Raw genomic sequence first — 21377 nt, forward strand, 5'->3', positions numbered from 1 at the left:
TGCTCTTCTGGGGGAGTTTCTGTAGGCTGCATTCAGCAAAAAGAAATGGAAAAATCTGTAGCCGCCCATATACTAAGAGCCTGGAAAAGCCCTCCTTTTTGTTTTCTTATTAAAAGAACGGGCTGCCTAGGGGAGCAGGGGAGTGTGAGAGCCGTGTGGATGTGGCACTGAGGGACGTGGGCAGTGGGCATGGTGAGGGTGGGCTGACGGTTGGACTGGGTGATCTTAGAGGCCTTTTCCAACCTTTACGTTTCTATTTAGTCTCTGTGCTTCTCCCTTTAACCATCCCAGCCCAAGCATTAGTGGGAGCAGCACACAGACATTCCACAGCTGTGGCCTCTGCTGCTCTCAGAAGACCACTTGCCAAGTCCCAGCAGCCCTGCCCCACGGCCGTGCCCTTGCTGTAACCCCTAGAAGCGCAGGAGGTGTCATGCGGTGATGACTTCTACGTACATGCTGTCCTCCTGCCTTCAGAAACCACATCCACGGCCAGCCCTGAGCCACGCACCATGAGACGCGTGCAGCAACACCAGCTCACTTACAGGCCTGCTCTAGCAGCCTTTCTTTTCTCAGAAATGACAACGGCAGTACTACACACACACTCAAAGGATGTTAGTTTGGAGGTCTGAAGATACATTGGTGGTAATCCTAATTAGGGGCAGCACTGTCGCTCTGCAAGGATCAAAATGTGCATTGATACCCAAGGCTCGCTTTCCACCAGCCTGGCAGAGCTTGAGAAAGTGCCACTGGCCCCTCTCACGGCTTCCCCTGTGCTGGGCACAAGCGAGAGCAAGGGCAGGTGAGCTGCTTCCAGCTGCCAGGGCTCTGCCCCTGTTCCCCCACAGTTCTGCTGGAAGATCTATACCCAGTTTACTTCTCTGTGTATTTTGTGCAAAAATAATCTTTGACACCTTACGACAGTAAGGTCAGAGCGTTCCTGCTTTCTCCGTCCGGGATTCCCCTCAGTCCGGGCTCCAGCCACCTCCGGGACCTGTTTTGTCTCATCTACAAAAGCCTTTTCTATTCCTTTGTTATTCTAGAAGTCTACAGCGAAACCCAAGAATCCCCAACAACCACTGTAAATCCTGTCTTTTTTTCTGATTCAGAATGGCTGTGGCAGTCCTGTATCACCATACTGTACTTATCCCTGCAAACATGTAACTCCAATTCACCAATCCTATTACATATGCTCCCAGCATTTGTACAGGGGAGATTTAGCTCTGAGCTCTCCATTGCTTTATCTCTTTGCGTGTTTGCCAGTGCAGAAATTATCTCAAGCTATAGACGGGTCACGTCCAAATGCTTCTCCCTATCTTGCTGCAAATCTGGAAAAGAAAAATAACTGTCACGTAGGCTGCTCTACACAGTCAAGACTACTGGCTTGGTTTCTAATAGTCACCCCTACGGCATGCAGTGGAAAGAGCTGGTCATGGTATTTTCCCAGTGTCCTGTCTCTAAGTGACGCTATCAAGAAGGCAACTTGTGCAACCCGGGGGTTCGTGCAACCTGCACCCAAGGAAGGCAGGGCACAAGAACTCCCGTCACGCTTGTAGGGACTGGGGTCACTTCAGAAGTGGTGGCAGCGAGAGCCACACGAGCTGAAAGGAAAGGAGCCTGCCCAGAGCGCAGTGGCCAGCACAGGAGCTTCCAGGAGCAGAGCTTGCAAAGGGACAGGAGAGGCAAAGTGAAGAGCTGTGTACAAAGATGGGAAAAAAAAAAAGCAATTCTACGTTTCAGAGACTTGCCTCAAAGTTTGGGGGTAGGGTGCTAGGGTAAAACTATGCCAGCAGTAAAACTATACCACATTGCTGGTGGGGGAATCACCCTATCCTGCTCTCTCCCACCTCTTACTCTGACACACCACACCACACTGACCATCTTACCTTCCAGACATGGGCAGCCACCCATACTTTTTTGTGCCCAACACTATTCATTCAAACTCAGGGCTTCTGTCAGCAAACCGAGCCACCATCCAGTTGTCTACATGCCCCAGCAAAACATCCACCTCTTCCATAAAAAAGAGCTAAAATACTCCCGTTTCATTGACTCCAAGCACACTGTTCCTACAGGCCAAACCCCCACAATACATGTTTACATTTCTTGAATCATCATCTCCTCCACCCAATACCAAAAACCTGCTTTAATGTCGTTTTGTCACTCATCTGCTAGGGAATTCCTCCCTTTTTTACTGTGGTATCCCCTCCTGTGCCATTGCCCAAGACTTGTCTCTTACCTCATCCCATTTCTTCTCATGTTACACCTCCAACACATTCTTGACTGCTCATAGTTAAGTCACTATTAGCAAGTCAGAGCCCAGGTTACGCAGCATTCACAGGCGAGACAGCTCTATCTCCGTGAGAACATCAGCCCGGCTTTCTCAATGCACAGCTCTCAACACTTCTGATGTTGCAGCCCAAGAACAGCCCATGGAGCAAGCAGCTCTACCTAGAAATCCGCCCTTTACTTACCACTATTAAGTAAGAGTTACACCTGCAGATACTTCTGGTTTGCCTTGCAGCAGCTCTACTTGAGAAGCATTGACTGTAACGCGGGATCATAGAGCAGCTGATGTTGGCAGGGCTCTTTGTGTCCACCTGGCCCAACCCCTGCTGCAGAATGAACGTCCGGAGAGGGTGCCCAGGGCCATGGCCAGTTGGATTTTGAAGACCTCCAAGGAGGAGACTCCACAGCCTCTGGGCAGCCTGTGCCAGCGCTCTGTCTGCTGCACAGCACAGAAGTGCTTCCTGGTATACATACACAGAGAAGAAAGGAAGGATTGAGACGAGTGGGCTTTGCAAGGTGTTTTTCCTGCACCCATCACTCCAACAGCTGAACATTGACACTGGCATCAAACCTGAAGGGCAGAAGATGTGTCACGCAGGTATACTTCCACTATTCATTCTAATCAAGACCACACATCCCCTCGACTCCTTCATGCTACGCCAGCATGGCTGCACCCACACGCCAGTCAAATCAGTGCCTGATGACGGCAGGTCCCTGTTCAGCCATGTGGCCCGAGAACACTGGGGCAGAAACCAGCAAGGCAGAGGCACGCAGGGCCCAGAAGAGGAAGAGGAGGGATAATACCATCCCCTACAGCATCAGCTCAGGCTTGGAGCATAAAAATAAAAATGAAAATCCCGCTCTGACTCTCCAGCAAGCAGTTTCATTTTCTTCTGAAAAGTGAGTCCAAACAGGGAGCACACTGCAATCAGACTGAGCCATGCACCATCACCACAGTGCTGCTCAGAACAGTTTCTTCTGTGTTTTTCCCACTAAGCCTCCGAGGCAGATTGCAGGTCTGGCTGCAGCACCCAAGAGGAACATTGCATCTTGCCCTGCAAATGCAGCAACCCACCCTGCAGTGAGCCATTTCAGCTAACCAAGCCCTATTTCACTAACAACAGTGTTGCCCTATCAAAAATAATATAAGAAAAGGTTACAAAGTGCCTACGTATAATCCCAGCCTGTGTTGCTGAGCTAGGCTTTCCAACCATGTGAGTACTGCTGTCAACTTGCAGCCTCCCAGCAGCCTCAGGCACAACTGTCACTACAGCCCCATATAGTACATGGCATATGGCATGACATACAGCATGGCACGCAGCATGGTGCTGCTGCCTGCCACATCCACCAGTCACTCTGGCCATAACCAGCCCCATCCTCCCTGCTTATCCACAGCCAATGACTGCGCTGTGGGATTTAAACACTGTGAAGTTAAGAAACATGAAAGCCTCAGGAGGGGAAAAACCCACTAATAGTTAGTAGGACCTTGGAGAGAACAGGCAAATAACAGCCACTGCGTGTATAGTGAGTAGTTTTACTTAAAGCACGGCTTCTACCTGAATTCGGAGAATGACATTTTCAGGTAGAGCCTCATCTTGTGGGCCAGACACCACCTCTCCCCTCTCCCAGAGATGCCAGCTTTGTGTCCCCCAGCACCACAGGAGTGGTGTCGCAGCTCGAAACGCAGTACATGCACACCGCAGAAGACCAAGGTCTTCACCTCTGATTTCTGCTCCACGCGTGGTTTTCCACAGCAAGGGCAGCCCTTGCAGAAATGCCTCCCAGCTAAACAAGTATATCTGTGCTTGTAGCAACATGAGCTTCTTGTCACACGCAGCTTTTGCAGATCCCCTCACAAAGAAGCTTATAGATGCCGAAGGATTGCCAGACAAGGAGCAGCCGGTGCAGCTGATCACCGCCATTCTTCTCTCCTCCAGCTTCCATGGACCTACATGTTAGTTACATCAAAGGCAGCAGACCTCTATTGGCTTGAATCTCCAGCTTTCCCTTCAAATCATCTTCTCTGCTGTTACTGGTTCTCTTTCATTACTGCTCCTGGTTCTGTCCCTGGCTCTGGCTACTGTATTACCTTGCCAAAGTTATTTTCTACCTGCCCATCCAGACTTTCACTTCCTTCAAACTCACTCTTTGCAACAGTATCCCAGGCGCCTTCTTCCCATTAATGGAACAAGCTGCCCATGGAGGTGGTGCAGTCACCGTCCCTGGAGGTGTTGAAGAGCCGTGTGGATGTGGCACTGAGGGACGTGGGCAGTGGGCGTGGTGGGGGTGGGCTGACGGTTGGACTGGGTGATCTTAGAGATCTTCTCCAACCTTTGTGATTCTGTGATTCTACGTCATTGCTCTCTTTGTGATAGGAAGGCAAGATCTAAGTTTACATAGGACTGAGGGACTGAGTAAATTACTGCTAGACTAATGTGACAAATAAATTCTTTCATAACATGGGCAACAATGTGAAACACAGCAGCAATATGCATGATGCTCCTGCATCAGATTACTGTTCACACATACATACGCATATACACACACATATATATAAATGCTTGTAAAAGCTTTCTGAGAGGAAGGCGGGATCAGAGAGTTCTCGAGCCCACACAATTGTCTGATCCTGCAATCTTTCCGAAAGCAAAACAGCAGCAAACTGAAACTGGGAATGGCGTTGTTCATCTGACAGTCTACAGTAGAGGCCTTCTTCCCGGCTCTCTGGCAGCTCCACAGCGTGACCTTTGCTGTGACATTTCATTTCTCGAAGTCACAACCCATTCCCATTAGAACAGACGTGACATCGAAGGTCTGCCTTTGTGACACACCCAGTGATTCAACAATGAAAACTGTGATGTAAATAAGTAGGTAACTATGACTGAGGATCACTATAGCATCACAGACTATTATTATTTTATCATTCAAAGAAACTCTGAAGTATAAAACAACAGTGAAAGCCCCCGTGGTTCAGGAAATGCCACACTTTTCCCTTTCTTCAGTCATTTCTGATAAGACAAGGGGGTTTATGTACATCCATTGCTTAAACAAGGCGTTTCTGAGAGCCACAAGGAAAGAGTCAACACTGGATGGCACAAACCGTAGGCAGGCATACAGCCACCCTTATTTTGGGGCAGACAAAGGTGGCTTTGCCATATAAACCTAAGTAAATCCAGGAGCCCTGCCTCGTGTTGTTATGATGTTAACAACAGGCAGCTCTAAAGTTTCCAGCAGAAATCAACATTTACTGTGGTAGAGAACTGAGGACTCTGTCCTATCAGAGGGTCTCCACCAGCGTTTTCCTTGGGTCAATTTCACCCCTCGGAGGGGACAATTTCACTTCTGGAAAGTGGGGAGCTACTCACTTGGCACCAGGACGAGCAAGATGATGTTTAGTTTGCTAATTCAACTGTCAGTGGGATTTTGAAATGTCACTCCCACACCTCGCAGATGCAGTTTGCTCATTCCCCATTTTAGAAGAATGTACTGAAGCTCCTTTTGTAATTGATGCAAAACGTTTCACAGGGCTGGGGCTTTATTTTGAAAGAAAAAAAGTCTCGTTTCCTTTCAACTGAAAGACACTTTAATTAATTCTCTTGAACATATTTAAACTGTTCTATCCCTTTTAAAGACGCTTTTGCAGAGACACACTATCTCCTTAAGTAAACCCCATATGGCACCGAGTTGAACTAAAAATCCCCAAAACAAAGACAAAAGGAAGAGCTGATTCGAGAACGTAGATCCTCCACCTGTCATACTTGGCCATGACTTTGCCAAACCTTCACATCTGTGAATAACTCCAGGAGGATGACCAAGATAAAAGTTTGTACAATGTGAGCTTCAAATTATAACTTGTTTTTAAACAATCACAACTAGAATGGCAAAAAGAGAAAAACGAGTGAGAGGAGACACCAAAAACCTGTGGGAGAAAGATGATACGAGTTGCAGTTGGTTTGCATACCTTACCTTACCAATGGGCTCACGTAATAACTTGAGTAACCAGAACGAATCTGCCAGATAACCTTTCTTTTTTAAGTTACGCTTTTCAATCCATAGAAAAATCACCCCTAAAAGCCTTAAACCCCACCAACCCACCTGCCCTCTTCACACCCTCTTGACCACTTAAAATTTCTTCCTCCTCTTTGGCATGTGAAGGAAGAGAAAGGGCCCTGGAAAACAGCCTTGATAATTACTGTATCTTGAATCTAGGATATATGAAAACAGGACACGGAAAGCAAATTCATCCGTGAGTTAGAATTCACTTAAGAATAAACCTTTGCTGCTTATTCTGTGGCAACTAAAATCTACTCTTCCTGCAGGTTCTGACAATGAACTTCTTGGAAATTGGACCAGGCTGCTAGGAAAACTGCCATGACATTTTCTAAGGGCCCAGATTTATATACCCATATGCTTGTCTTCAATTTCATAAACTAAACATATTGGATTTTTTTTCTTAAGGTTGGAATACTCTTTGTCCTCTTTTCCATCATGCAAAGTTTAAGATCAAACTCAGCTTCTCCTAGTATTTGTTCAATATCTAAGGAAATGATCACTTTCTCATCAGCTTTAAATTCAGCTCGTTCCTTAAACTCATCACAGTTATCTAAGTTGCTCTTCTGCTTTTCACAGGGAGTTGGCTAAATTTTCTTCTTCTTTGGCTATATATACTGTCCATACATGTATCTGTATATATATACACACGTGTTGTATATGTGCATATATATATATATATGTGTGTGTGTGTGTGAATAAGCCCATGAAATGGTTGCCAACATTTGGCTGGAGAAAGAGAGAAATATGCCCTGTATCAAACTCTGCGTCGTTGTTACCTTCCATTACACAAACAGTTGGCAGGCTTCCATTACAAAATTTATGTACTAAAATTAGCTCTCACAATTGCAATCAATTGTAACAATCAAGCATAAGTAATTCAAGAAGGAGAAGGTGAACAGAGAAAGCAGAGTGTTACAGCACCGCAGTGATTCCTCTATTTAATTATAATTATGTCCAGTCTTTTTATCCACTGTTCGTTAAGGTTACAAAGGACACGAACTGTAAGCAAAATAATTTGTAATCAAGAAGCTTCCTTGTGTGATCCCCCTTAAGACTTCCCTGCCACCGCACTTTTGGCGTGCTCTCCCCTTGCCTTGGGAATGAACCATAGAATCACAGAGGTTGGAAAGGCCTCTGAGACCATCCCTTGCAACTGTGTGGGGATGGGTTAGCAGTTAAAAGCCATCTTGCCCACCAACAGCAAAGTATTGGTGACCTTCCTCAAAACAATGAAAACAATGTGCAACGCTGTGAAAGAGACTGAGGCAACTGTACAATGACTTGGTTGATAGGCATATTTTTTATCATCCTCTTTGGTGCAGATGGTATATATTGCATGTGGCACGGGGCCAGAGCAGAAATCAAAGTTACAGGCAGATCTATGCAGACGTTTTTTTCCCCCCTGAAACAACAACTCATGAAACTAGTAATAAATGTTACATTGTTTGGAACGAAAAGCAGATAATGTATATAAACTTCTGGAAACTAAACACATATGGCAAAAATATGCTGGAGAATATAGAATACTCTAGAGAATGCAGATAATGAAAGGTTCTCTCTCTGTAATTCAGAGAAAATATTGCATCTGACTGTCCCTTCTCTCCCACATCCACGCAAGCATATCAACGTCTGGCATCTCTCTTTAATCCTAGCAGCTCTCCATTTTCCATACTAACAATCTATGTAACTTCTGGCCCTTGAGAACCTACATCTTGCATGTCATCACATATTTATACGGAGTAACCTACCGCTGTTTTAATTCACTTCTGAATTACGAGGGAATAAACCTAGACAAACAAGCACACAGTATTTAAGAAACACTTCAGTTTTGCAAAGGGAGGAGTAAGAAAATCTTGCATGGTACAGCTTGATCACATCAGAAGCAAAATTCTTGAGTACTACATCTATGTCTCCCTCCCTTAGCACCTACCAGCAAACACTGCCCTGACCCACTCCGATCTCATTTAAGGGGAAAATAAGCATTAAACTCAACAGTCTTTGTATCACCTAGAAGCTATTTACAGTAGTCAACATAAAGCACAGTAGTCAACATAAATCATAGAATCAGGTTGGAAAAGACCTTAAAGATCATGGAGTCCAACCGCAACATAAGCATACTACCCTAGCAACCCACCACTAAACCATGTCCCTGAGCACCACATCCAAAGGCTCTTAAACACATACAGGGATGGTGACTCAACCACCTCCCTGGGGAGCCCATTCCAGTGCTTAGCAGCCCTTTCTGTAAAGATGCGTTTCCTGATATCCAACCTAAACTTACTCTGGTGCAGCTTGAGGCCATTTCCCCTCCTCCTGTCACCTGTCACCAGTGAGAAGAGACCAGCTCCGCTTTCGCTGTAAGCACCTTTCAAGTATTGGAAGAGAGCAATAAGGTCTCCCCTCAGCCTCCTTCTCCCCAGACTAAACAATCCCAGTTCCTTCAGTCTCTCCTCGTAGGGCATATTCTCCAAGCCCTTCACCAGCCTTGTTGCCCTTCTTTGGACCTTCTCCAGCACCTCACTGTCCCTTCTGTACTGAGGTGCCCCAAACTGAACCCAGTACTCGAGGTGAGGCCTCACCAATGCCGAGTACATGGGCAGGATTCTAGACACAAAACAGAGTCCACCAACAACAGTTTAGGAACTTTCCATTGACTTCAACTGGCTTTTGGCCCAAGCCTTTGGTGCAGTCCCCCACTGGCATCCTTTCACACCATGAAATTCAGGTTCACAGTTCATATCAGTTAAAGCCAAGGAGGCCTCTAAGCAAAGTGTCCAGAGTCTACAGAAGCTTCTTTCCAAGAGACACCATCGATCCAGTGCCTGCAGACCTGTGGGGGTTGGGGCCTTGTCCTGGGAAGGCCAAGCAGCAACCCGACTGGGCTCCCACCCCCCTGCTGAGCCCCCACCACTGCCAAGGAAATGCTCATCACCTCTTCACTCCTCTTCTGTCAAAAAGTCACTTTTTAACTCAAACACAGTGAAGTTTTTGGTATCTTTATGTTTTGCACTAAAGAATTTAGATTTTCAATCTAACTGCAATTAAAATAGATGCACTAAACACGAGGCTGATGCCAAGTTATCCAGGATTCCTCATTTTGAGTTTGCATTAAGATTAAAAGGAAAAACAGCTGATGGAGAGGGTTTTAAAAATATATGAAGTGTAAGGGATACTGAGGAGATGGCTAGAGAAAAAGATATCGAGAGCTTCTGCTGATAAGCAGGAAAGGGAGTATAACAAGATGTCAGGCTGCAGAATGCTCTCCAAAAGCAATGACAAGATAATCACAGCGAGCAGCACTGCCACAATAAGACCGTCAGCAACTGAACACATCTCTATACATTCTCATCCTCCTGCAGCACTAGGGAAACACTGAGATATCCCCAATATTAGATTTGTACCATTCTGAAACTAGAAAATGCCCACAGTCCAAAAGTATCTTAAATTTATTTCCCAGACTAGCACACACATGCAAAAAACCCCAACAACTAACAGCAACAAAAGCTTCGACATCCCCATTCTGGGCAAGGAAAGAGCTTGTTACCTGGCCATCCCACTCCTGCAGGCAGCTGCAGGTACTTGGGCTAAAGGCCCAAAAGCAGCACCTCACGCAGGTAACTTCAAACATGGCACCACCTACCCAGGCACCGGGCCTCTCTCAAGACCAGGTGCTCACTGAGCAGATGACTGTTCAGATACCGAGCTGTAAACAAAATCATACGCGTGGATACACAGAAGAAATAGTTTGGCTTCAAAGGAGTTTCTCTTCAGCGTGTAAACATTGCAGGAATTTCTCTCGTGTCTCAAATAGCATTACTCTGCACACAGAGTCAAGTCTACTCACGGTACGGTTTATTTTTGTTCAATCATTAGAAACAAAACGACAGCCTTAAGCCACTAAGAGTGATTGCAGCATAACATCCCGAGGTTCAGAGATGCTCCGCAACAATGGGTAGGTTATTTTTGGAAACCCATCTGGCTGCCAGGGCAAATTCTAGTAATGATACACACCATCCACCAAGCAGAATCTGGTTTGCAATTCAGGAGAGGAGGAAAAATTAAGACAAGGACTGACTAACCGGGGTGATGTGAGAAGCCATTGAAATTCCGAGCTACATAGAATCATGGTTAGGGCTTCCATCAGCCAAACTCCTACATGAAACACGCCTAGTTGCTCTGAGCCAACAGAGCCTAGATCACAGGCTTGAGAGAAATTTCAGAAGGTTGTACAAGGCATCCTGCTGCCCCAAGGCAGGATTAACTACACCTAAGCGGTACCTTATGCAGACCGTCCCGCTGCCGAACAATAAACATTTGTTCGTACAACCATCTCCCATCAGTTTTATTTGCCTTCTACACAAGGGAGTAAATGAGACAGGCAGAAATGAAGCAATTCGCCCTCGATTGCACACTAAGTCTCCTGCAAAATCTGGAAATAATTCCAGATGTTTAAAGAACCACAAATAGCCCACCGATTGGTTTTCTGGGAGCTGTATGCGTGGTCGTCGTCTCGTTTTCAAAGTCACTGGAGCCCCAGTTCACATCAACCTGTTACACATCTGGATAGCCTTACGTATGTTATAAAAGACCACGACAGTTCTTCTATTCAAACCGTAAGCTTTCGGCCACAGGAATATCCTTTGAAGGTTAACAGATGGCAAAGATGGTAAAGCGAGGACGAAGAGAGGAGGGAGTCATAACGTTATTTTCCATTTTCTTCACTAACAATGAAGAATGGAAACTTGCACGCTAATGTTAAGACACATCAGCTCTGGATGACACAAACAGGAAACGACTGTATAATTTATATTGAGAGCTGTATCTTCTGGTCAGCTTCCTGCTGAACTCAACTGAGATTACATGAAAACGTGCATATCAAATCTAGGAAATTGCTGAACTCTTCTTGGTAGAGGAGTGCTTTGCATGCCAGAAGAAAGCTTCTGTAATTAAAATAATATCTCCTTTGCAACCGAGGAGAGAGAATATTTAATTAGGCTTTAAAACTGTTGAGAAGAGGCTTATATAATAATCTTACTTAGGCCATACAGTCAAATGAAAAGCACCTGCTAAGATTTATTCAGAACTTAAGTGCGCTTCGCTGGTAACAAGTAACACTCCCAGTAAAACCTGACATTAAAACTAAATTACCGCCGTCTTCTCCTCCATTTTGATTCCTGAAATAAAAAAAGTTCAAAGTGATGAGAGATGTAAGTGCTGCCAAACGAAACTCATTCAGGTACCAGAGTTGGACATGGCTGCTGTGCTCCGTGCCCCCACTTGGGAGGATGCTGAGCACAGAGCGGCCACCAAGGCTGAAGCCCACACCTCGAGGCAGGAACGGCTGGGGACAGCACAGTAAACCAGAAAGCAAGGCCTCCCCATTTCTGCTGAATGTGCAGAGCTTTGCTGCAGCCCAGGGCTCTAACAGCAGTCCTCCTTTTGTTCCTTCGCTCAGGAAATGGAAAATTAACTCTCACTTGATGGAGTGCCATGGTACATAAAGATAAGGAACCAGCCCAACTGTTCAGGGCTCCAACTGTAGCTGCCTTCAAATCCTTATCAGCCACAGCAACGCTCACGAGGTTTTGTGCTCTTCCAGCCACCTCCCTGTGAGCCCCTCAAATGGGACTGCTTTGTATGTGGGATTTTCCTCACCAATCACATACAACTGGTAATTCCACGCATACGCAACGCATTCTGCTGGGCAAACTCCGGCAGTTCCCTGCAGCGTGCGGAGGCAAAGCACACAAGTAAGGCACTCTGGAGTTTCTGCAGCAATCCAAAAATGCTACTCAAACCCCCTAGGGTGTACTGTGCTCACACAGAGCAGGTTAATAAAGTCTTGTTCAGTCCACGTAATGTTAGAAGCTGTAGCTTGAACAGACCGTGCAAATGGTTAAAATTCTCCCAGAGCAGGGGTTCATGAGGCTGTACAAAACAAACAGCTGCACAAACGTGCGATTAGGGAAGGAGGATGGAAGCTACCAGGAGGTCTGAAGTGTTTGCAGTGAGATGCATCCAAAGGCTTACCCAGCCTCCTGACAAGCACCGCAATGTTAAAAGGAGCTTTAATCTACCCTAGATCTGTATAAACAAAGATCATAGGAGCCATCGTCCGCGCCAGCCTGGGAAAGAGGAACACAGGCATCATCTTTCGCTTTGTAGCTTTCTGCTGGAGAGGAGAGAGGAAAAGGAAAGAGGGAAATGGAATAACCATGCATGCTGCGGTGGCTCGACGTGAACAGGCCCGTTCCTTCTGTTACCGTGGGTCATCAGGATAATTAAATCCTTCGTAACAGCCACCGAGCCGCGTCACAGAGCACGTACAGCAGCCAGCCAACTTCCCCGAGTCACACAAAAGCACTGCTCGGCGTTTTCAGGCCGGATCCTGGCACCGCTCCTTCAGAAGCAACGCAGCAGCACAGCACAGAGCCACAGCAACCCGGGGACACCGCGGTCCCACCGCGGCTCAGGCAGCTCCCGCTGTTTGGAGGAGTTGATGGAGAGGTCAGCCAGAGTCACCGCGCTTCTGCCTCCAGCTCACCTCCCCCGCCGCAGTCTCTAAATTAATCTGGGTCTTTAAGCTTGTTGCCTTTTATTGCTCTTTCTTAAGAAAAGCACAGCTTTCACGCCACAAACTACAGGGCTAAAATCCCCAGACGAACGCAGTAAGTGCAGTTTGCAATTCGCCCCTGCCCTTACTCATCCGAGCGTACTCCCTTAAGTGACTCCTAAAATCCAGGGTAGGAAATGCGCTTAGCTTCTCCTTTATTCTCCCTCCCCAAAACATTTTAATCCAAACACTCCCGATGGCTACAGCCAGCAAACGGGGGGCAGATGGGAACAGCAGCTCTCACGTGCTGCAGGGACCCAGCCAAAGCCTGGAACTTTGCAACCGTTGTCCCGTGACCACGTAACACCTTTTCTCATAAAATAAATCTAGCAGAAATACATCTAACTAATAATGGGAAACTCCCTGTTAAACTAATCACAGTGCTGTGCTCGGGCAGGGAGTGTTACAGCTTCCCAGGAGGCGGTAACGACCAAACACAACAGCCACTGCCTCCTGGCAGGATCAGCTGCTCGGTTGCAACAGCACGTACCTGTTAGCACTGGCAATTTACAACTGGAAAATATTAGGAAGGGCAGATTAACTGCTACAATATGAAATTTCCATGCCTTCATTTTGCATTAACAGCTTCACGGTTAACAAAAGCCCCAGGGAAAAGCAGAAAAGAGAGATGAAAAAAAGAGAGAGCAAGCTCCCCCTTATTCCGGACACGTCCAAGGCCAGGAGCATCCTTGGGAAGCCACACACCATTCTCAGCATGGCACCAGAAACAAGTGAGGCTGCCACACTTCCGAGCTGGGAGTTGGCACGGTGATGTCCCCTGGAGCCCCCAGACAGCCCTGAAGCCCCCTCCACACCACAACAGCCACTGCTGGGCCGAGAGAGCAGCAAGAGGCCAGGGATGGATACCAACAGTGCTGTCTATGCTCCTCCCCTGCCTTCCCTACTCCTCCTTTCCCTGCAGAGTAGGGGTAGGGTCTTGTGTATTGACCCCAAGCCTACAGACCTCTTGCCTACATCCCATCCTCACTAAGCCCTTGGCACAATGTCCAGATCAGTGACAGTGAAGCGGGTACCGTTGAGACCAGCCTCCACCTTATCAGATCACAGGCACCACAAGGGTTGGTGACGGCCATGGGGAAAACCCCAAATCTTCCATCTGAGGGCAAGCTCACTGTCAGCCCAAGGCATGGGATCAGGCTACACGAAGATGCCACAATGATGCTTCACCCATCCAATGCTCACACCTCCGGTCCAGCCTGCCAGTATGTAGGCAACCTGCACTTGTACTCACCTTGGCAAGATCTTTTCCACAGGTCTAACAAGTTCTAGGTGAACACAGCAGCTCCAGAGAGTTCAGCATCACCACCTGCACAGAGACACCTTGCAAGCAGAGTCTCCGATTCTCCCTCCATGCAGTCCCATCTGGCCCCGGCTGTTCCTCCTGCTGCTTCTCCTTACTTAGGACGGGCAGAAGGAAGCTCCTGGACAACCAGAGGCACGCAGCTGAAGCTCCAATTAGCTCGCCGTGAGATGCCAGCGCTCTCCCCTGTAGGAAGAGCAAACACAGAGCTGACACGTGCAGCCTCCAGCTTCGGTGTGGCGTTCCGCTTGTGTTTTATGTAACCATTTATGACTGTTATTCAATCACGAAGGAGAGCTTACCATGGAAACTGCAAGGAGGTGTTTTGTTTAAGATACAAAGCACTTTTTAAGTAAGAGCTGTTCATCTCCCATATGCAAACACCTGAACTGCACTCCGGGCTTCACATTTAGATGCATTTTCCAGACAACGGTCAGCCCTAGTTGGAAACAAAGCCTTTCCCCCCACTCCCCCAGAGCTAAGGAGCCAGGTGAGGGGGAGGCATAGATCAGCTCCTTTGCGCGGCCATTATGCAGTTCTATGGGAAATGCCATTTCTCTGCCGAGGTCCCACAGGAGCGTGTCAGCTCAGCAGGCTGCCAGCCTCCAGCAGCTCCCCAAAGCACTAAGCCCCTGGGACCGGTCCCGATTCTGCACGGTCCGTGGCCAGTGGGTAACGACCTAGTAATCCAATTAGGCGGCGGCATAGGCTTTCTAAAGAAACAAAACAAAAGGAAATGGGGAAAAACAAAAACAAAAACAGGGCAGAAATGATGTCTAGAGCAAAGCCTACCCTCATTATTCCCTTAATCTGTCGCTGCGAGCGGAAGCTTAGCTGGGTGCCCGTGCGTGGGGAGCTGAGTGAGCTGCAGGCAGCCCAGCTCACAGCCCAGCCGAGCTGCTGGTTGGCTGCAGAGAGGCACAGGAGGGATGCCCAGGGCTTGGGTGCCAGCCTGGCTATGTTGCAGGTGCAGGTTGCACGTGGCCAGGTTGCAAGGCAGCTCTGCGAGGCTCCCTTGCAGTGCACGTTTCAATTGCACAACCACAAAGCGCTTTCCAGAGGATGCTCCTAACGGAGCACCACCGTGAACACCAGAACCCGCCCTTCCCACTTTCAGGTCATACCCCCAGGGAATGAAGGGAAACGGCTGTGCGAGGCACTGCGAGAAACATCACAGCTGCAAAAAGGGATTTCTGGTGACACCGAGTGCTGTTCTCACACACCTAAGAAGTGAGCACAGACTGAAACATGGAGCAAGACATCTCAGGTGCTGATGGATTTGGTTGTGAGTGTAAAAGCTCAAGAGCATCAAAACGATCTCCATACTGAAGGCCCAGGCTAAGGCACAACAACAGAGTACGGAGCAACCTGGCTGAACTGCAGGAGTTAAAAACACACAACATTCAACTTCTGAAGGGGTGTTTGGCAAACAAGAAGTGACAAGGACACAATTCTCCTACTGCTGACCTCCCGCCAAAGAATCATTAAGGTTGGAGAAGACTCTAAGATCACCCAGTCCAACCATCAGCCCACCCCCACCACGCCCACTGCCCACGTCCCTCAGTGCCACATCCACACGGCTCTTCAACACTGAGCATGGCCAGACCCTGTAGTGTGGCAAGATGTTTGGGAGCAACTATGATCCTCTGGACAAGGGAAGACCTGCAGAGGCTGCACTGTCATCGAATCACAGAATGGTTTGGGCTGGAAGGGGCCTCAAAGCCCACCCAGCCCCAACCCCTGCCGTGGGCAGGGCTGCCCCCCACCAGCTCAGGCTGCCCAGGGCCCATCCAACCTGTCCGCCCGGCCCAGGCAGGCACAAAGCTGCTGAAGCCCCATCCGGAGAGCAACCTATTTTGCAGGAAACAAAATATTTTTCTAACTTCTCCATGGGCAATTAGCAACACAAGCCTGAAACGTCAAAAGCTGACTCTTAATTACTGAAGTCAGCACTTAATGACTCCAATTATATTTCTACTGATTTCTGAAAATTGGATTCTCCACTACACTTGCTATATTTAAATTGGTTTCTTACCTCATTTGCAGTAATTATACTTTGACAAACCAAATTAAAATACAGTTGATTTCTAAAATCCTACTTAAAAATAGTGGGGATTTAAGAACAAAAATGTTTTAAGCCTACCACCATCCACATCTTCATTGCCTTCCATTCAGAGCTCAGGAGTCCCGGAGTTAAAATGATGAGAGAGATGTCAAGGACATCTTTGCTAAACGCCACAGAAAGGAAATGGTGTTTTAGGTCTGTGATACAAAATCACTTCCTTAACCTCCTGTACCACAAGAATTAGCTTTTCTTACCCCAAAAATCAAGGGCAGGTTGGATGGGGCCCTGGGCAGCCTGAGCTGGTGGAGGGCAGCCCTGCCCACAGCAGGAGTTGGGGCTGGGTGGGCTCTGAGGTCCCTTCCAACCCAAACCATTCTGTGATTCTATGATAAGAGCTGCTCTGCTGGGGCCTGCCACCATCAGTACCAAGAGGATTCCAGCAGCAAAGCGACAGTGGTTGAACATGTATTCGAACGCTTCTCTCAATTACCACTACACCGCTGCATCGGACCCACATGCTGAGACCACAGTACCTACACCTGGCACCAGAACTTGTCGGAGGGATAAGTGTGGCTTCTGCAGCACAGACCCTTTAGGGGGTGCTTACCCTATATTAGGAAATTATTTGCAGGTTCTAGTGCACGGTTACCGTAAGCAATGGAAAAGGACAAGAGAGCAGGCAGCATGTTCTCAGAAAATCAAGCAACCGAGGGAAAGGATCCATACAAAGACTCTATTTGAGGGAAATGCTCCACATGCACTCACTTCGGATAACTCGGATTGCTTTGATTTCTCCCAGAGGATGATACCCCTCCACACGCTTTTTTCTCCAGGAAGAGGAAATAAAAAGCAGCGTCAGACCCCAACTCCTTTGCCAACCCCAAAGCGAAAACACGCAGAGCTTATACCATCACACTGCAGCAGCCCGGTCACAGCCACGGGAGCTGCCAAGCATGCACAGGAACGACGCCAAACCCGAGATGCCCACATTGGCACGGCTGACACCATCACAGTTCAGGCAACCACAAGCGGCGAGCCTCAGCATCAGATAAATTAATCTTAGTGTTTGCAGGACCGGTTCCTAAAGGAGATGAGGAGACCAGCAGGTCATGTCTTCCTCCAGCTCCTTACAGCATCACAAAAGTCACTGCAGATGGACAGGGGACAAAGCAAACCTCCCACACGTGTGCAGGACACTCAGTGTTAACCAGAGGCAAGAAAGGGGACACAGATTTACAGGGCCATGCTTCCACTTCGGCACAGGCAAATAATACACCAATGCCACACTACTTCTTGCAGTACGGCAGTGCTTGTTTCTGCTATGTTTTTATCCTCATCCTCTGCAGCTACCCGTTACTCAGCAGTGGTTGCTGGATTTTAGGCTCGCGTATGGTTTAAAGGGGGGGCCGTTTAATGTTCCCTGTATGTAAATAATGACACGCTGGCTCAGCCCGCGCTGTGCAAGCAGAGAGCGATTAGACTATAAATCTCAAATGCAGGAATGTGTCAGGCCGGCCTTCATCCGCCTATCCATCAGAACTCACTCCTTGCTACACCCCCCACCTCCCCCTCGCCCACAGAAGCCCACTGCTTTTAATGAGCACACAGAGCAGCAGGAGGCAGCAGCCCAAGAAGGGGACAGCGACTGACAACACCGCACTGCCAGGTGCCACCATTGCTGGGCATGGGACAGGGAGCACGGGGCACAAACGTTGGCATGCTGAATGATTTGGGCTCTTACCCGATTTACGGCACAGCCCCGGTGCCGTTCCTCAAAACCAACTCATGTTTTCAATGTGATTTATCGTCTCTTTAATATAGCTGACAGCATTCATTTCCAATCAAAGCTCACATGCCAAGCACATTAAAACCATTTCATTTTTGCAAAAGCGAATGCCATGAGAGCCAGAAGCAACACGAATGTAACCACGAGCATTCCCAGCTTTTTCAGCATTGGAAACCAGCACACAGAATGGCCAGCTGAACTCTCCAAGGTGCAGAAACACTCTTCAAATAAATAAGAGATATTTCACTGTTCAGGCAGTCCTCCCTCCTGGCTGAGGAAGGTTCAGTGGGCACGGTGGTGATGGGTTGGTGATTGGACTGGATGGTCTCAGAGGTCTTTTCTAACCTTAGTGATTCTACGATTCTAGGTACAGCAGGCTAAGAGCAGTGCTGGGGGCTCTCCCTCACCACCACTGTTCCCAGGTCTTCCCCACTGCAAGCAAGGAAAGGCAGAATACCCACACAGGCTCTCAACCACGCTACAAGCACAGGTAAGAAGGCAGCAGACCTTCCACTCCCAGCACCCACAGACTGCAGACGTGGCAGGCAGCCGCAACAACAGCCAATTTCTCTCCTATAAAGCGGGTTTTTCTTGGTTCAAAAGTACTGTCTCTTCCCATGAAGCAAAACCAAGCAACTTGCTGCTGCCCACAGAGGGAAGAGAGTGGTGATTGCTGCCAGCCTCACTGGGCAGGGAGATTTCTGCATGCTGCAGAGCGTATCCATATCTCCACATGCAGGCCCCTTCCATCTAGCACTCCCCACGCAGCCTCCTGCCTCTGAGGTGGATGGAAAGGGTTTGGGCATTCAATCTCTGCTGGTGAACAAGACCAGGAAAAGTTGCGGAAGGCAGAAATGAAGAGGCTGATCAAGAAGCCAGGAAGGAAGGAAAAATCCCCTGAAGGAGCAGATCAATTCATACAAGCTATCAAGATTGGGCATAGCCTTTCTGTTGTCAGTAGACTTCAGAGTGACAAGATTCAGAAGATGCTCCAAGTCAACGCTGCAGCACGAGGACAGGAGGAACCACCCCACTGCTCAAGCTTGACTTCTTCTGTCCGCAGCCCAGGCAGCCATTTCAGTGTCCCACGGCTTCCCAAGAAACAAGGAACCCTTGCCCAGATCCAACTCCAGCAACTGATTTGGCCTCAAGTTGCACCAGGGGAGGTTCAGGTTGGGTATTAGGAAGAATTTCTTCCCAGGAAGAGTGGTGAGGCACTGCCCAGGGAGGTGGTAGGGTGCCTGGAGGTGCCCATGAAACATTTAGATGTTGTGTTGAAGGACATGGTTTAGTGGGAAGTATTGGTGATAGGCGGTCAGCTAGACTGGATGATCTTGGACGTCTTTTCCAACCTCAGTGGTTCTCTGATTCAATGTGATTCTATGATTCTGCTGACCTACAGTTATCTGACAGCTCTGGCAACCAACGATGGACACCATTTCCAATCCTAGCAAAAGAAAGAGTGTTGTGCAGCATTGTCTCGCATATTGATGATTCTTAATGATATCTAAAAGCACCTGCAAAATCTCAAGTATGGATTTCACCACTTTATCCTGTGCTAGGCAGACAGAAGCTATAAAGACACAATGGTGGTAACGTATGTTTAATGATTAAACAGACAGGAAAGCATTCATTAAGACATCCTCTCACTCCCGTGAAAAAGAATACTTAGGTGATTTTCTCTTTGACCAGTGACAGCAGGTCAGTAAGGTGAGCAGTAATATTAGGCTGGAAGGGAGCTCTTAAAAACATACGTGTGTAAGTGTGCAGACAATAAGCCTATTGAGAAAAAGCAGGAAAAAAGTCAAGGAAGGGAAGGAAAAGAGCTGCCTTCTTGCCCATGACTCCTTCAGCTTTGGACAGAGATGGAAGATGAGTCCTCAGGGGGTACAAATCACCCTCGGGAAAGGCTCCTGGGACTCGGCCCTTCTTGGGAGCTGCTGAAGAGGCACTCTCAGTTGATCTTTATTTCCCAAGTTTGGCGAAACGACTGGGGTGGGACAAGGCTAAAAAGAAGGGTTAATTAAACAAACAGAAAAGAGCAACTAGGCAAGAGCCCTCAGAAATTGATTAGACAATAAAAGTAAATGACTTGGCAAAATAAGCTTGATTTCATTGCCAGAGTTATAAAAACATCTAAGAGAGAGAGTGCTGCTTTAGTGATCGATGTTCTCACTCCATGTACCCACAGAACTGATAGATACTGGGACATTTACTGGGATAAATGAAATCACAGTCAAGTCACCTCCTTCTCTACGCAGTGAAAGGAGAAAGGGCTGCCAAGGATCCCTTTCTCCAGAAAGCAAAGCACCAGCGAGGACTTAGGAAAATGCTCACGTTGCCAAAATAAAGCTCAGAAAAATATATTCATCAGGCTCATGTGGCATTTGTTGCTTTCTTGTCTGGAAGAACACTATGTCAGCGTGCAGTGAGGTGACCAGAACCAGAAAAGCGCCTTCTCTCCCCTCCCCACACTTCTGCTCTATAGCTAGCCTCCATATTTTCCACTCCCTCATACAGATCCATTTCCATCCACGTGGGAATCCGCACAGCCAGGGGAAGGCCCAGGGCCCTGGGAAGAACTGCACGTGAAATATACATCACGCCAGTGCTACTCAGCCGACGGCCATCTAATCCTTCTCCCGTAATACGCTGGCAAAGAAAAGAGACTTCGGTTCGATTTCATAAAATTGAAGTCTTGAGTCATCTCGTTGGTGAGGTCAGGATAACAAGCAGTGTAAATTTACTCACCGCCACCATAAATCCAAGCATCGTAATGCTGAACTATGCCAGTTGCCGGAGCACAGTGCTGTAGACTGCTCTGCATTTTTAACCTTGATTGTACATAACTGTTAATCACTGACCCATTCTTAGGCAGTCCCAGGCTGGAGTATGTTGCTAAGCAACCCATTTTTTGTTCCAGATACTTTTTAAAGCTAGTTTAGAAATGGTCAAAAGTCAACAAAGTGAGTACCGAGACCGCTGTGACACATCTGTGATGGAGGCGTGAGCATAGGAAGCAAGGGAGACTCAACTAACGCCTTGCCCTAAAATGTAATGACATAATAGCATCCATCACCGCTTTGCTGTGTATCAAAAAGCCCTTAAAGAAGCCTCTCTACCGCTGCAGCCCCTTACACACTTCCTGACCTGCAGAACTAATTGCCTCTTGCTTTGAATGAGTTCCTGCACCCACCACGTGCCCCCAGCATGAGAAGACAGAGGTGAGGAGCAAGATTTCTTGAAGCCACTAATTGCA

General features: G+C 47.7%; 1 protein-coding gene across 6 annotated transcripts in view; it reads right to left on the minus strand.

Annotated features, from left to right (window-relative positions):
• TIAM1 (T-cell lymphoma invasion and metastasis 1) overlaps positions 1-21377 on the minus strand; it is a 175202-nt gene that overhangs the window by 130064 nt on the left and 23761 nt on the right. For all 6 annotated transcript variants that reach the window (XM_015299682.3, XM_046900829.1, XM_015299661.3 and 3 more), the window contains exon 2: positions 14199-14453. The gene's annotated coding sequence lies outside the window, so the exon portion shown is untranslated. The remainder of the gene's footprint in view (positions 1-14198; positions 14454-21377) is intronic.

This window comes from Gallus gallus, chromosome 1, assembly GCF_016699485.2.
Source record: "Gallus gallus isolate bGalGal1 chromosome 1, bGalGal1.mat.broiler.GRCg7b, whole genome shotgun sequence".
Taxonomy (NCBI): Eukaryota; Metazoa; Chordata; class Aves; order Galliformes; family Phasianidae; genus Gallus; species Gallus gallus.